We start from the raw sequence: 13962 nt of genomic DNA on the forward strand, positions 1-13962 counted from the left end.
TCATTGTGGCAATGTCACCTTGTTTTCTATTTTTAAGTGTCTTGGCCATTGTTTTCGGATTTAGTCTTTCAAGTCAAGGGAGAGATTTGTTGTGTGTTTCTATGCTCTGCAAGTGTCCCACAGGGGCTGCTTGGCCTGTGAGATGGGCTGTCTCCTGCTCAGTTGCAGGATATCTTCAGGTCTCTGGTGACTGCCAGTTTTCCCTTATGTTGCGCTGTGCAGTAAACATGAGTCTGGTATGGGCAGAGGCTGCTGGGAGGTCCACAGCTGTCGCAGTCATGCTTCATCTGCGTGTCCTCCTTTGAGAAGCAGTTAATCGCGGAATCGTGGGCCCTGCCATGACACTCCACCTGACCGCACAGCTTAGGCACCCAGCGCTCTTGCCAGTTCCCTTGCCCCTGCTCACCTCACCTCCATCGGCCCTGCCCCTGGTCCGGGAACCCTTTGTCCCCACAACCGCTCCAGAGTATCAATAGAGCGGGTCACTACAATCTCCTTCTCCGTCGGTCCAATTCCTTCTTGTCTGGCTAGCACTGTACGGGTGGAGGTTATGGCGCAGGTGCCATCTTGAGATGAGGGTGACTGTCACCGGCTACCTCAATTCACAGCTACTACGTTAGCGTGGGAGTCTGGAGTTACGCCGCTGATGCCCTAAGCTTGGCTGAGTTGCCTGTTGCTCTCATTGCTGTGTTTTTAGATTTAAGTGGGGCGTCTGTACACAGCTATCGTCTACCTCGGTGCAGAGACAACTCACAGAGCCGCCCATGCCACTGGCGCTCTAGGCCATGCCCCAAATACACTACAATGCCATTTGGTCGGTGCATCACCATCATTTTTTCAAAGAATAATGTCAAGGACACTGAGCAATATGTTGACGATAAGCAGATTTAAGGATGATTTTACTATCCATGGAGAGACTGCAGAGAGCCACAACGAGGAACTTGATAACGTCACAGCGAGGCTAAGAGACAGGGTTCTGTGTGATTTGTTGGAGGGAGAATTGGTTGAATTCTTTTTTTCTTTGAGTGTTTTACTGCAAATGTGCGTGGGGGGAGACCCACGGTAGCCCCCCAATAATCCCCTACCTTTATTATTCCCCAACCCACTCCCTACATTTGCAGTAAAATGTGGCAAAAGAAATTCAACCAATTCTCCCTCGATGAAATCTACTGCGTCCAAACCTCCCGTTACCAAGTGACTGCAGCCCCTAAAAGGAGACGTGTCAGTTCCTACAAGCAAAACTTAATTTTCTAGTGTAACCGATAGCAGCAGCATACTCACAGGGGGAAATAGATTGTCAATCCTCTGAAGACCAAGGAATAATTGTTGTAATTCATGAGTCTGGTGGAAGGTTTAGGTCTACTTGGTCGAAAATATTTGACCTTATCACATTTAACTGAATTATTTTGGTAGTTTTTTGATAGAAAATTTGGGGGGAGACCCCCAGATACCCCCTGCCCCCTATTATCTTACCCCACATAAATATATTTAATTACATTTGACCGAATTTCGACAAAAAAAGATTTAAAAAATGCATTCAAAAGAAAAAGGTCAAATGTTTTTCGAACTAGTAGGCTAATACCATGGTGGAATATTATGCCAAGTTTCTGAGGGATTTTAACATGGAAACACAGAGTGCCACAGAGCACAGTTATCGAAAGAAGAACAATTATCTAGACTGACCAGTGGATCAAAGCAATCGAAAAAACCACGGGCCAAGTCTAGATCCCTTTAACACCAGGCTGAAAACAGTCAAAGCATTATGTATGTCGCATAAGAACAATACTAATGCAAACAAGGGAACAAGAAGCTTAACCATGTTGCCTTTGTATTCAAGGCAATTGCAGAGACTGAGCAACGCCACTCAAATACTGAATCTAATGTTAGCATGCACTCAGGTAGGTAGTCTCCCAATTCAGGTTATGTATGTGGGGCAGAACAAGGGGCAGCGGTCGGAAGGCACCACTAAGGTAATGCAAAGTGTTTTTGTTTGATTAATCCTTTAAGGCGTCCTCCAGAAAACTGAGTGGCACACTCTTCTGAGGAAGTAATATACGAAATGAAATCTGATGAATAAATCATCAGATCTGGAGAAGCCAAATTGTAGTAACTACTTCAATGTATACATATAGTAAAAAATAATTAGTAACAGTAATACCTTCGTTCTTTCTGCTTGTCCTAATGATGCTTTATTTTCTTTTCTTTAGACAAGTGACAGACTGCAGCCAGTGCATTTCAGACTGAAGTCCATCATCAGTGCTGATTCCGAAATATACACTCCTTACAAGTGTGATGAGAACAATGCCCCCAGGGTTCTTTAAAATGTCCTAGTCAGTAACCTTAAGGATGTCTTCAAAGTTTCAAACAGAAAGAAAGAACTAATGTATTATTGTTAATAATTATTTTTGACTATATATATATTTACACATTGAAGTAGTTGTAACTGCAATTTGGCGTCACCAGATCTGATGATTTGTTAAGCAGATTTTCTTTCGGATGTTTGTGGGGCAACATTTAGGCTGTAGACTACCAGACACCACTATTAAACTTAGATTAAGCCACACAGTAAGTCATGTTTGATGTGTGTAGCCTTGTAAATTCAAGAATGCAACAATAGAATCTAGCATATAGCAGCATGGCAGAACCACCAAGCCAACTGTCTACTACCACAAGAAAGAGCACATAACTACAAGAATAATGTGTTGTAGCTTAAATGACAGATTTACTAACACACACTCCATGCAAGTGATTCCACTAAGGACTGGAGCACTGCAACAAATCATCTGTTACATGCATCAAGTACGGCCATCTAAACTAGTACAGGGGCTCCAGCATTTCAGGAAAATGTCCCTGGAACTGCACACTTGAGGACCCCAACTGATGCGCTTCTTTGGCACCCCTATTCCTTTATAAATGCGCAAACTGGAGTCATAAAATCAGGATTCAAAGAACACACAAGGCCGCCTTCACCAAGGAATACACGGGTTAGCATTATTGGTGGCCCCAAATGGATACATACATTGAGAGGCAGAAAACAGTTGCATCGTCTGCAATGAAATTGACAAGAGGCTGAACACCCGAGACAGCTTCCTCCAACAATCAGTTTATTGGCAGTCACCAGCATCGGGAGGAAAGTGCAGGTTGACATATTGGGGCCATGGGCCAAAGGCATGTTCCTAAATGGTGGCACACAATGGAATTCAATTCATTTAATTCTGATCTGATAATGAATTATACCATTTGAACCAGCCATATACAAATCACAGGTAAATAGTCTGGTGGAAAGAGCAAATGGATTCATTCAATATGTCATGCAGGCATAGTTCACTGGAGACAGACTCTGTAAATAAAGTTCACAAAACCATTTAGGACATCGGTGCCGCTCGAAACAGCATAACATGAGTATCCCAGTTTCATTTGATTGCTTGGGAGACCAGCAGACACATTCCTAAATGCCAGTGGTCCTTGAGCGAGAAATGACCATAGGTGCCCATTTGCAGACATATCCCTGAACAATATGAAAAAACTATTCAACAGGAAAGTCTGAATCACTGCAGGAAACAAAGAGGCATTATTAGAGGAAAAAAGCTCCTCCGCAAGCTGGGGAGACAGATTCTGGAAACAGCCTGGCATTTGGCCTGTCTAAAAGAGTTCTCAGCTCCACCTTTACAAAAGGAAACATTTACAGACATGAATACATTACCAATGATTTAGACACGTCAAGCACACTGGTTGGTGAGTCCTTGCAACCACAACCTTTGGCTTGAACACACACCACCCATTTTCTAGCATCATCCTTTGAGAATCCCCTCCCCTCTTACTGATGTCACTAGGTGCTTACCTGCAAAAATTTGCTTTGGGAAAACACTGGTTCCCACAAGATATTGTTTACCTGGAGAACGAAAGGAGACGATGTCAGTACCAAGGTCAGTTTGTACTAAACTATTGTATCACCTCACTTCTGATTGGCTCGCCTGTTTGGTCTCCCTATCTGTTCCCCGCTTATTGCCAGGTTTTAGTGAAATACCCTTTGCAAGAGCACTTCTAAAATCTATATTCCCTGCTATGCAATTCTTATTTCATATCGTATTTGAATGCCAAAGTCAGAACCTGACTATGTGAGCAATTGTCCCCCTCTCAAGCCGATTCTTTTCCTTGCACTCCAACCTTGAGGTTCAGTATTAAATTATCTTATGTGCTAAGCAAGACTTTCTAAAGCGCCTTTGTTTTTTTAATTCAGCCGTGTTAAGCTTTTCTGAGGCCTGGAAGTGCTGGCTAGTTCTGAACCATTTTGTGGTGTCCATTTTGGATGAGATGGCTGCTTGGTACTGTCGCGTTTATATGTTTGCAAACTACACGCATATATTCTTTGTGTTATGCTTATGTTATGTTTCTTCTATGTGTGTGGTTGCACAGATGTTCTTCATGTATAAATGCACATTTGACCGAATGTGTGTGTGTGTCTTCATGGTGAGTGTATATGTGCTTCATTGCTAGTGGATGCATGGGTATACACGCATTTCACCGCAGTATTTTTCATCGCAGGTTTTTTCATTGCAATTTTTATTTCGAAAAAACATCTTTTTTTTGGGGGGGTTAAAAAATTAAATATTGTTGTGGGTGTAAGGGAATAAAAAAAAATAAAAAAAGGGGGTCTGGGTGGGTAACGGCGATGAAAAAACCTGCGATGAAAAATACCGCAGCAAAATAACGTAGAACTGATGCATGTATGTTTCTACCGTCTGTACAGTCATTCTCGCCATCTTTAGCTCACACCGTGTTTATCGTCACTGCCCCTGCTTAGAGTATGTTTACAATATTGGACCGGGTGAGGGGCAAAAGCTCTGAGTGACCTGTTCATCTATCCATTAACAGTGGGATAAGCAGTAGCTACTTGTCTACCTCTTAACAAAAAGACACATTAAGAGTAATGCTGGGTACAGGAGAGTGTATTACGCTCACCTGGACCCCACAGGGGTGTCGATCAGACCCGGACAGCTGCGGTCTCTGTCAACGTGATGCGTAGTGCAGAGATGACTGTCTGGACTGGCCCGCCTAGTCTTGTCTGCTAGACCAGAAGAAGTATTTTCCTGCAAGTGGAGACAGGGATTAGCCACCTGTGGGTTTTAGTGATGGCCTCCCAACTGTTCTCGCTCTCCCCCACTAATCACCTCTGATATCCCCTTAGTAACCTCACCTTATGCTGCTGGCGTCCAGGTAAGAGTCTGTGTTACCCAACGCTGTCCGGTAACTATTGCATGCGTTAACTTGTTGTTTTTCTCCCTCTTTACAGATGCGGCATATGAAGATATGGAGAATAATACCGCCGGTGGTAAATCAGGTAAGTCTATGGTGGTAAGCGGTATTTGTTGATTCCCTTGGCTCACCTTGTTATTCTTGTGCCCCTAGGTGCCGGAGTACGGCGAAGAAATGATGGAGACAGTGCTGGATCGAAAGATGCTGTGAGCACCGGTGAGTATGGCGCCGTGCTGGAGCTGGCGAAGCGACGCGTGCAGGACTGATGTACTTTCCAGGTCGGGAGATGAAATGGATCCGGAATCAGGTGAGGAATTTGAAATAAATTTGTTTTCTAACCTTGTCCTTTTCTTCCTCTTTATTCTAGGAGCCCTGGATTCGAGGCGGGCGTGGCAGAAGACTGGATGCTGGCTGCAGGCACGGTGAGAGTCACACTGCTGGATGCAGGATAACACGAAGCATGTGCTGCTGTTCAACGTCGTTTAAATAGCCTCCAAAGTAGTCCCAGGAAAGATGTTCCCCAGGACCACACCCGAGTAAAAAATAGTCCCTGTAGTAAAATAGTCCCATCCAGGCCTCACGTTGGCTTGGATTTATTTGCAGCATGGTCTGCATGAGGTAAGTAATGTCTATGAGTCTGGCGCCTGTGGCGCCAGGACTGATTTTTATTCTGAGCCTGGTGCCTACGGCGCCAGGACTGAACCCAGACAGCCCCTAGCTGGGGCTGCTGGGGTTTTTGTAAATGTCTGGATGCCTGCTCCCGGGGCTGATGGGCTTGATCCGGATGCCCGGGGGTAGGCATCATGACAAGTGTCTCAGAGGAAGTGTATGTCTCCAGGAGAGCTGTTGTACCTACACAGAAAACTGGGTGGCAATGTTTTTGCTGCACACAGAAAAAAACTCACTGTCCTGGATTAGTATGTCTGTCTGGTGGTAGGAACACACATGACCTTTGCGAAAACAGCTGATAGGGAATACATGGGATATAGAAAGAGTGCAATTTATCAAAGGGCAAACAACCTTCCAGTGAAGAGGCAGGAGCCTAGGAAAACAACCTACATTCCAGAAGAAGTAACCCTAGAAGAGAACAGGTTGAGAACGAAGAAGCAGAGCATGAGGAAAACTCCAGTTTGTTTACACCATGTGAGTCTGAGCTTGAGGAAAGCTCACCTGACACTGAAGAACGGAGCTCCCCAAGAAGAATAGAATAGAACGTGCAACGATCATCTGCAAACATGAAAAACAATAAGCAAGTGCATAGAGTTTGTGATGGATTGAACCCCACATGGATTCATGTAATTAACAGCCTTCTAGATTACACAACTGACAGTATAGCATGCTATAGGAAAGGCTAATTGGGAAGTAACATGGTTGAAGATGGGACATTGCAGGCATGAAGAGGCGGGGTGCAGATGAATAGGAGATATTAGCAAGTACGATTATTCCAAATGAAATCAATCACGCTGGTGGGTAAATCCTTATTCCATCTGATAGCTGATCATTCTTGTCCCTTCAGCATGGTCATGGGAAGTTCTGGTGCAGTGGATGTGTAACCCCCTGTGCGGGAATGTGAGAGGAATAAAGAGGTAGGGGAAGGAAATGACCCATCAGCATTTGATGCAGAGCAGGGGATCCTTTAAATAAAGAAATACATGCTGCTCGCATTGTGCCGTTAAGGAGACACAAATCCTGACCCCCTCGGCACTCCTTGCAAGCCTCCTGTCACCCTGCGGCTCAGGCTAACAGTCTGGTGCTACCCTGGCTGCTTCTGAATTCCCTGGTGCTCCCCGTCCAGGAAAGAGTGTGTCACATAAAACTTTGAAGTCCTCCCCTGTCAAGGTTGGCCTCAAACTCCCAGAGCTGCTGCTGGCATATGAGGCCTGGGTGGAGCATTTGTCTGGGGACCCCCATGCTGCAATCCATGACCGGCTGCACCTAGTATATGCAGCCCAGCCTATGAGGACTTTGAGGCCCCCCACATGCTCCTGCTTCCCTGCCTGCCAGCTGAACATCTAAGAGAAAAAGAAAATAACTGCAGCAGAAAGGATCTTGAGACAGCCCTGGCCAGGCTGTCTCCCAGTTAAGGCTCTTTATATGTAGTTTACAGTGCACTATATAAAGGTTTGAGGACTATATTTTTAAATAACTTATTTTATATTTTTGCAAGGACTCTTTATTATTTTTAAACTCTTCTGTTTTTAGTAATGCAGCTGCATATGAACGGTAATGGTGTAAATAGTGTCTTGCGATTTCACAATTTTTCGTAACAAAACTTCAAACAAACTGCAGGTGTAACTGAAGAAAAGAAATAACTAATCTTCCAACTGAAGAAACTGCACACCAGCATTTCGTTATTTGCCTTTCCTTTTGTGTGGTACAAGTTATAATTGCCCAGTGTTTCTTCTCTAGGGGAATTTCAACATTTGCCTTTTCATCCCACATCAATTTCCCACAAGGTGATCCAGAGCTTTAGATAAGAGGAGGTTGGTCAGGTATTTAAAAGTGATACAAATTGTGATAAAAGTAAATTGCTGTCTATGATGCTGGAAATGCATCGGAGGGGCAGGGCCTCCGCATCCTTGTCCTTTACTGCTTTGTATCGTGTGTTCTGTCATATTTTCCGTGCGGGAGTTCATGTGGGACTCCTGGAGGTGCAACTCTCTCTTTTGGTTTGGTGTACAGACTCATGGGATACCCTTATGGCACCCATGGTGGGTTTGCAACCCTGTGCCCATAGTGTATGTTTTTGGGCACCTGTGTGTGGCCCACAGAGCAGGGTATGGGCTGGTGGCAGCTCCATGCTGAATCTGATAGGTGCTCTGAGTACCCTCCATTTTGGGATGCCCAGGCCACGTCATTGGAATCAGTAGATTCCTGATGGAAACAAGATGGCCTCTGTGGCCTCTTGCCTTCCATGGCCTGTTACCTTAGTTTTCCCAAAGTCCCGGGAAGCCCTGACTCTGTCCCTTCCCCCTAACTAGCTGTTGGGTGGAAATTCCATATGGTAGTGTGGGGAAGAGCCGACCAGACTGGCTTGAGCCTTCCCGACGACCGTATGTTGTGGGTACGCCTGTCGGTGGGACCTGGGTGAATGGAGTGTGTGACGAATACGCATTCTGTGTTGTGGATGTCTAGCATCTGGTGTTTGACACAATGACTGAGACAGCCCTGCCCGAAACTGGTATGAATGCAGTGTGTAGTGTTGAATGGCATGGTACTTGTCCGAATCCACTTTCTGTGTTGTGAGTGTCTGGATGGCGAAGAATGACCTGAATGCACTGTGCGCCAGATTGGCTGACTGACTGCCTGAATGCCCTTCTGAGTGATTGGTTGCCTGAGTGTGACACGGCAGAATGAATGGGAGATCAACAGTATATCTGGGGGCCTCTCACTGCTAGAAATCGTTCAGAAGCTGGAGTTGAATCTGACATTGAAACTGAAGCTTACCCTTGACGTCCTGCTGGAAGAGCAGTATTGCTGTTGCTCTACTTCGTCGATCTGAAAGCTGCTGTGTCTTCAAGAACTGATCCAGAGAGGACCTGGTTAGGCACCCTCTTCCCGAGCTACGAGGGACCATCGTGCACTGCTAACTTTCACCGAAGCGCCCTGGAGGTTAGCCTACGAAAGACTGTCAGCCGGAGACGGGGACCACCGACGAGAAACGAAGAGAAGCGCCAGACAGCCATCCACCGTCGTCGACCAGGGTTCGCTGGTTTGCTATAACCGCTGGACGCCCGTCGAAGTTAGTTGCACAGAAGTGGGGACTGCTTGACACTGTGTCATCGACGACCAGATCCGCAATGCTCCATTGATTAAGACATTTGATTCCCGGACGCACTCGTCCACATCGCCAACTGCCTTATCCTGCCGGAGAAGGCCAGACCGTTGACGCGTGGAGGAGCATCCACTGGTGGGTTTCCTGCCACCCAAAGACCGTAGAGACGCCGGATGACTCAACGCCCTTGCTGGACCACAGTTCTTCACAAACTCTTTGCGGTCCTGAACTATCGTCACTGAGGTGCCCCGCATGCCTCTTCCTCGCAGGATGTCCACGACCGACCGTCGACGAGCACTGCCAGGACCAGAGCTGCCACCTCACCGCCGTTGTTCACCCTTTCTTCGTAGGATCTCGATGATTGGCTCCTGCTTTAAAGGGAGCCGCTCAAGAAGGATCCATCGATGACCCGCCATCGAACTCTGCTATTCCAGATACATTGGAGTGATAGAAACATTGTAGAAGGAAATAAGACTTCTTGAACAATATATGGACAGGGCATGTAGCATATCTTTACTTTACAGGTTGCCCAGGTGGGGGGATCTCCACACAGAACTGTGTCTAGGGTAAGGGCCAGTATTCTGCCAATTGTTCTAACCAACTGCTTTACTCCTATGTCTGTTGTTAGTTACCTTTATTAATTGATTTGTGTGACATTTGACCAGAGTACAGTTGATGCACTTTAATTAAATCTGATAATAATTGTGGTACCACTTAGAACTGTATATATTTGACATTGTAGATTAACTGAGCACAAAGTGAGTTATTGTGATTGTATATAACCTTGAACCTTAATTATATAAAGACTGTGTTTTAATTTATACAGTGTGCGGACATTCCTTTGTGGGTGCTTGCGGACTACACTGTACTTAAGAACCAGCCTGCATCACTTCCTGAGAAGCTAGGCCTTGATTGCTCGTCCGTTGCTACCAACAATAGAGAATCTTGGCTGGGGTCCTCTGTGCCTCTCCTCTACCCTATAGAGAGCAGGAACACAGACACCCCCCTGTTACGCTCACCTGGTCTCTGCGGGAACTTTGGGGCACGGTTGGAGCCCTCTCAGGGCTTGGCTCTCTTGGATCGACTCCCTCCCCCAGCTGCTGCGAAATCGAAGACTCAGGATGCTGGTACTGCCCCTGAGAGAAGATGCGAGGCAGTGAGAGTAGAGTGGTGGTGGTGTGAACCCCCTCAATCTTTTCGTGCCAGAATGAAGTGAGCAAGAGTTTGCCCATGCAAACTCATCTGTTTTAATGTAAGGATGGGCTCTCCGTCCTGCTTTCTCTCAGCAGGGGCGCCGTGGATGGACCTAGTTGCGTCACTGGTCCTTAGCGTGGAGGTCCAGACCGGCTGCGACGTGTTACGCCTTGAAGGTAGGTGTTTATAACAATGATTATTGTCCGTATCCTTTGTGGAAAAAATTTTCCCCAATGATTACTGTCCTTAATGTTATATTGTCCTTTCCTCTCTCTCTAGGTATGAAGATGGCCCACGAGTGCGTGGTGATGGAAGAGAGACCAATCCGGAAAACCTACAAGTGGTAAGTTGACTTTCCGAGTGATGAGCCAAGTTTGCGAGTTGCGCTGCCCAGCGATTAGAGTTTATACAATTGCTATCCTTGTGCTCTCTGTCTCCTTTGCAGGTGATGGCAAGGGGTTTCCCGAACTCCTACCGGCTGCCAAATGAGAAGATCCGTGAGGATGCTGCCCCGGAAGATGGCCCTGTGTTGCTTGGGAGTTCGGGGCAGGTAAGTGCAAGGCACCGCCTGAAGTGGATTAGAGGAGACAGGTAAAAGGTGTGCGGCCGCTGCTGGGTTGGAAGCGAGTAGAAGAGCTCCAAGCGATGGCGAGGCTGATCTCAGGTAAGATGCGCGCGGTACCTGCAGAGTCGGAAGCGGGTAGTAGAGCTTCCATTGATGGCATGGCTGACCGGAGGTAAGATGCGCGTGGTAGATGCAGAGTCGGAAGCGGGTAGCAGAGCTTCCAGCGATGGCGTGGCTGACCTCAGGTAAGATGCGCGTGGCAGCTACAGAGTGGGAAGCGGACAGCGATGCTTCAAGCAATGGCGTGGCTGATTCCTGATAAGATGCTGGATGGGTTCCGTAGACTGAAAATGCTCGTGCTGAACAGGTAAGGATCTGTAGACGGCGGTAAGCGGTATGCTGCACAAGTAGAGTAACGCGAAGCGCCAGCATGTGGGTGGGGCTGGCTTATATAGCCTGGCCCCAGCCACTACCTTTAGGCCCGTTTTATGGCCCCACCTTGCCACTCCCCCTGTCTTCTGCAGGTGCCTTCCATGCATTTGTATGGCCCCGCCTGGCCTAGATGCACGTGCCCTGAGCATACTGTGTGCAGAGCACACTTTGAAATGAGCTTGGTGCCAGAGGCGGCAAGACTGGGTCCATTGGGACCCTGCAGGAGATAAAGTGAATGGCTCTTGACCAGTGGCCATGACACCCCCTCCAGTCTTTACACTGGTTGCAGCGGTGGGACGCTCATGGTTTTAAGAATCAGTGTATAACCATGCAACTTACAAAATATCTGCACTTGGTTAAATTGAGGTTTAGTTGTGTGCTAGATAACTGCATTACAAGCAATGGAATCTATTGCGAATGGTAAATTGACTAGGATGAGCTTAGAGGCTCTCCAGAGTGCTTGTGAAGTCAGGGAGTTGGACTTTGAGGATAAGTCTAGGGCTGAGCTGATAGCTGCCCTGGTGGACTACCAGACCGATTGTGAAGCTCTTGAAGGGGGGGATGTAACCATTGAGGTCCCTGCCCCTGTGGTTGCCATTGAATCTGTTTCTGGGAATGCCACCATTCCTGCTGCCTCTGTTCCGACCTCCAGGAATGTTTCTTCAGGGAATGCCTTGGAACTTGAGTTATTAAGGATGAAATTGGCCTTTGAATACCGCAATTTGGAAATAGAAGCTGAGTTTAACAAAGAGGAGTTGGCACAGCAAGTGGAGCTCAAGAGTAGGGATCTTGAACTCAAAGATAAGGACCTTGAATTCAAGAACAGGGACACCGAGTGTCAGAAATTCCAGCTAGAGAAAGCTAGAGTGGAGACTTCAGCGAAACCAGTTGAGAGTGTCAGGTCCCCAGCCCCAAGTTTATGAAAGATTTGGTTGGTGTGTATGTGGAGGGTTCCGATATCCTCCAATGGATTGAAGCGTTTGAAATGGCTTGTGCAATTCATGATGTAGATAAGAGAGATTGGGGTAAGTGTTTGTTAAGCAGAGTGCCTCAAACTGGGTATGACTGTATTCTGAAGCTGAGTGTGGACGAAAGAAGTCAGTATGAGTGCATGAAGTCTGCTTTGAATGCCAAGTTTGGCAAAACACCTACCCAATATCTTAAAAGGTTCAGGGATTTTAAGAAAAGAGAGATTGTGTCTTGGGTTGACTGAGTGAGTGCTGCACATATGAACATGATGGGGTGGATTGATGGATACAAGGTGAAAACCTTTTGTTGAATTGTCCCACCTTTTGTTTTTTTGAGCATTTTTCTGAAGCCTGTTCACCAGTGCTGCGTCTGTATGTTGCTGACCAGAACATTTTGCATCCCTTTAAGCTGGCCAGGCTAGCTGACAAGTGGGCCTCCCACCAGGTGTCCCCTAAGGACTCCAGGGGGAAGGACAAGGACAAGGAAAAAGGGACCTCTCAGAAAGCTGAGGAGACCCACAAGCAATCACAGTCGGGTAAACCAAAACCCTCCTCTCCTAAGACCCAAACATCTATTGGGGATAAGTCCTCTGTTGGTGGGAATGAGAGTAGTGGTCCACCTGCTGCAAAGCAGGCTTCCAGCGGTTCCAGTACCGTACCCCGCACTCCTGGCACTTGTTGGGAATGTGGGGCTCTGGATCATAAGAAAGGTGACCCCAAGTGTAAAGGTAAGGCACTTGGAGTCCAGGCTGTCAGCCTTAGTTACCCTTACTCCATGCCTGAGGTGGAGGCCACTGTCCTCCCCTCCTCTACCGGGATCCCATTCTGTGCTCCTGTAGAGATTTCCCTATTGTCCCTTGCGGCCTGGGACTAGTACGCAGAAGTACTGGCAACAATCCCACAGAACACCTGTAGGTTTTTGAGAAGTGTCCTCTTGAATGGCCAACCTTCTACTGGTTTGAGAGACACTGGGGCAAGCATGACAGTAGTGGACAGGACCCTGCTCAAGCCAGAGGACTATGAAGGTGCTCCTCTGAGAACCACCAGGTTAGCTGGTGGGCCTCCCAAATTATCGCCTGTAGCCTTAGTCACACTCATGATTGGAGACAAGACAGCAAAGCTTCCTGTCCTGGTTCAGGACAATATCCCTGCTAATATTCTGTTAGGAAATGATCTAGTAGAGTTGGGGTTGATCTCTGATGGTCTACCCCTGACTGCTGCTGCAGTCACTAGGTCACAGGTGACACAGGGTCTGGCTGTGAGTCAGGCACCCGAGCCAAAGGCGAGGCCTAAGGCAAGAAGACGGAAGAACAAGAAGGCCACCTCTGTGAAGGGGGCTCCTTCTCTTCCTGCTATTCCAACAGCACCGATTGGTATCCATACTCTGCACGGGCTGGGTCCAGTGGAAAACCCAAACTCATCTCCTGAGGGAGAAGAGGCAGAAGACCCTTCTGCGGGGGAGGTGCTCAACCTGGAGGACCACCCCGACCTTCAATGCCTGTTGGCTGAAGGGGGACCCTCCCGGGCAGACTTCTGTAAGAGACAGAGAGAGTGCCACTCTCTCAAGGGTCTGAGAAAACAGGCCCTGTCCCAAGCATAAGGAGAAATGCCTAGGACATTCCGGATCTACTGGGAGGGTGAGCTCCTTGGTAGTGAGACCACTAAGCCTGAACCTGGTGCCCTCAAGAGGTTGGCGGTACCCCAGGTTTACAGGCCCTTCCTGCTGCAGTTGGCGCATGAGGTGGCCTTAGCTGGTCATCTTGGTACCAAGA

Source organism: Ambystoma mexicanum, chromosome 9 (genome assembly GCF_040938575.1).
Source record: "Ambystoma mexicanum isolate Mex_15411 chromosome 9, UKY_AmexF1_1, whole genome shotgun sequence".
Taxonomy (NCBI): Eukaryota; Metazoa; Chordata; class Amphibia; order Caudata; family Ambystomatidae; genus Ambystoma; species Ambystoma mexicanum.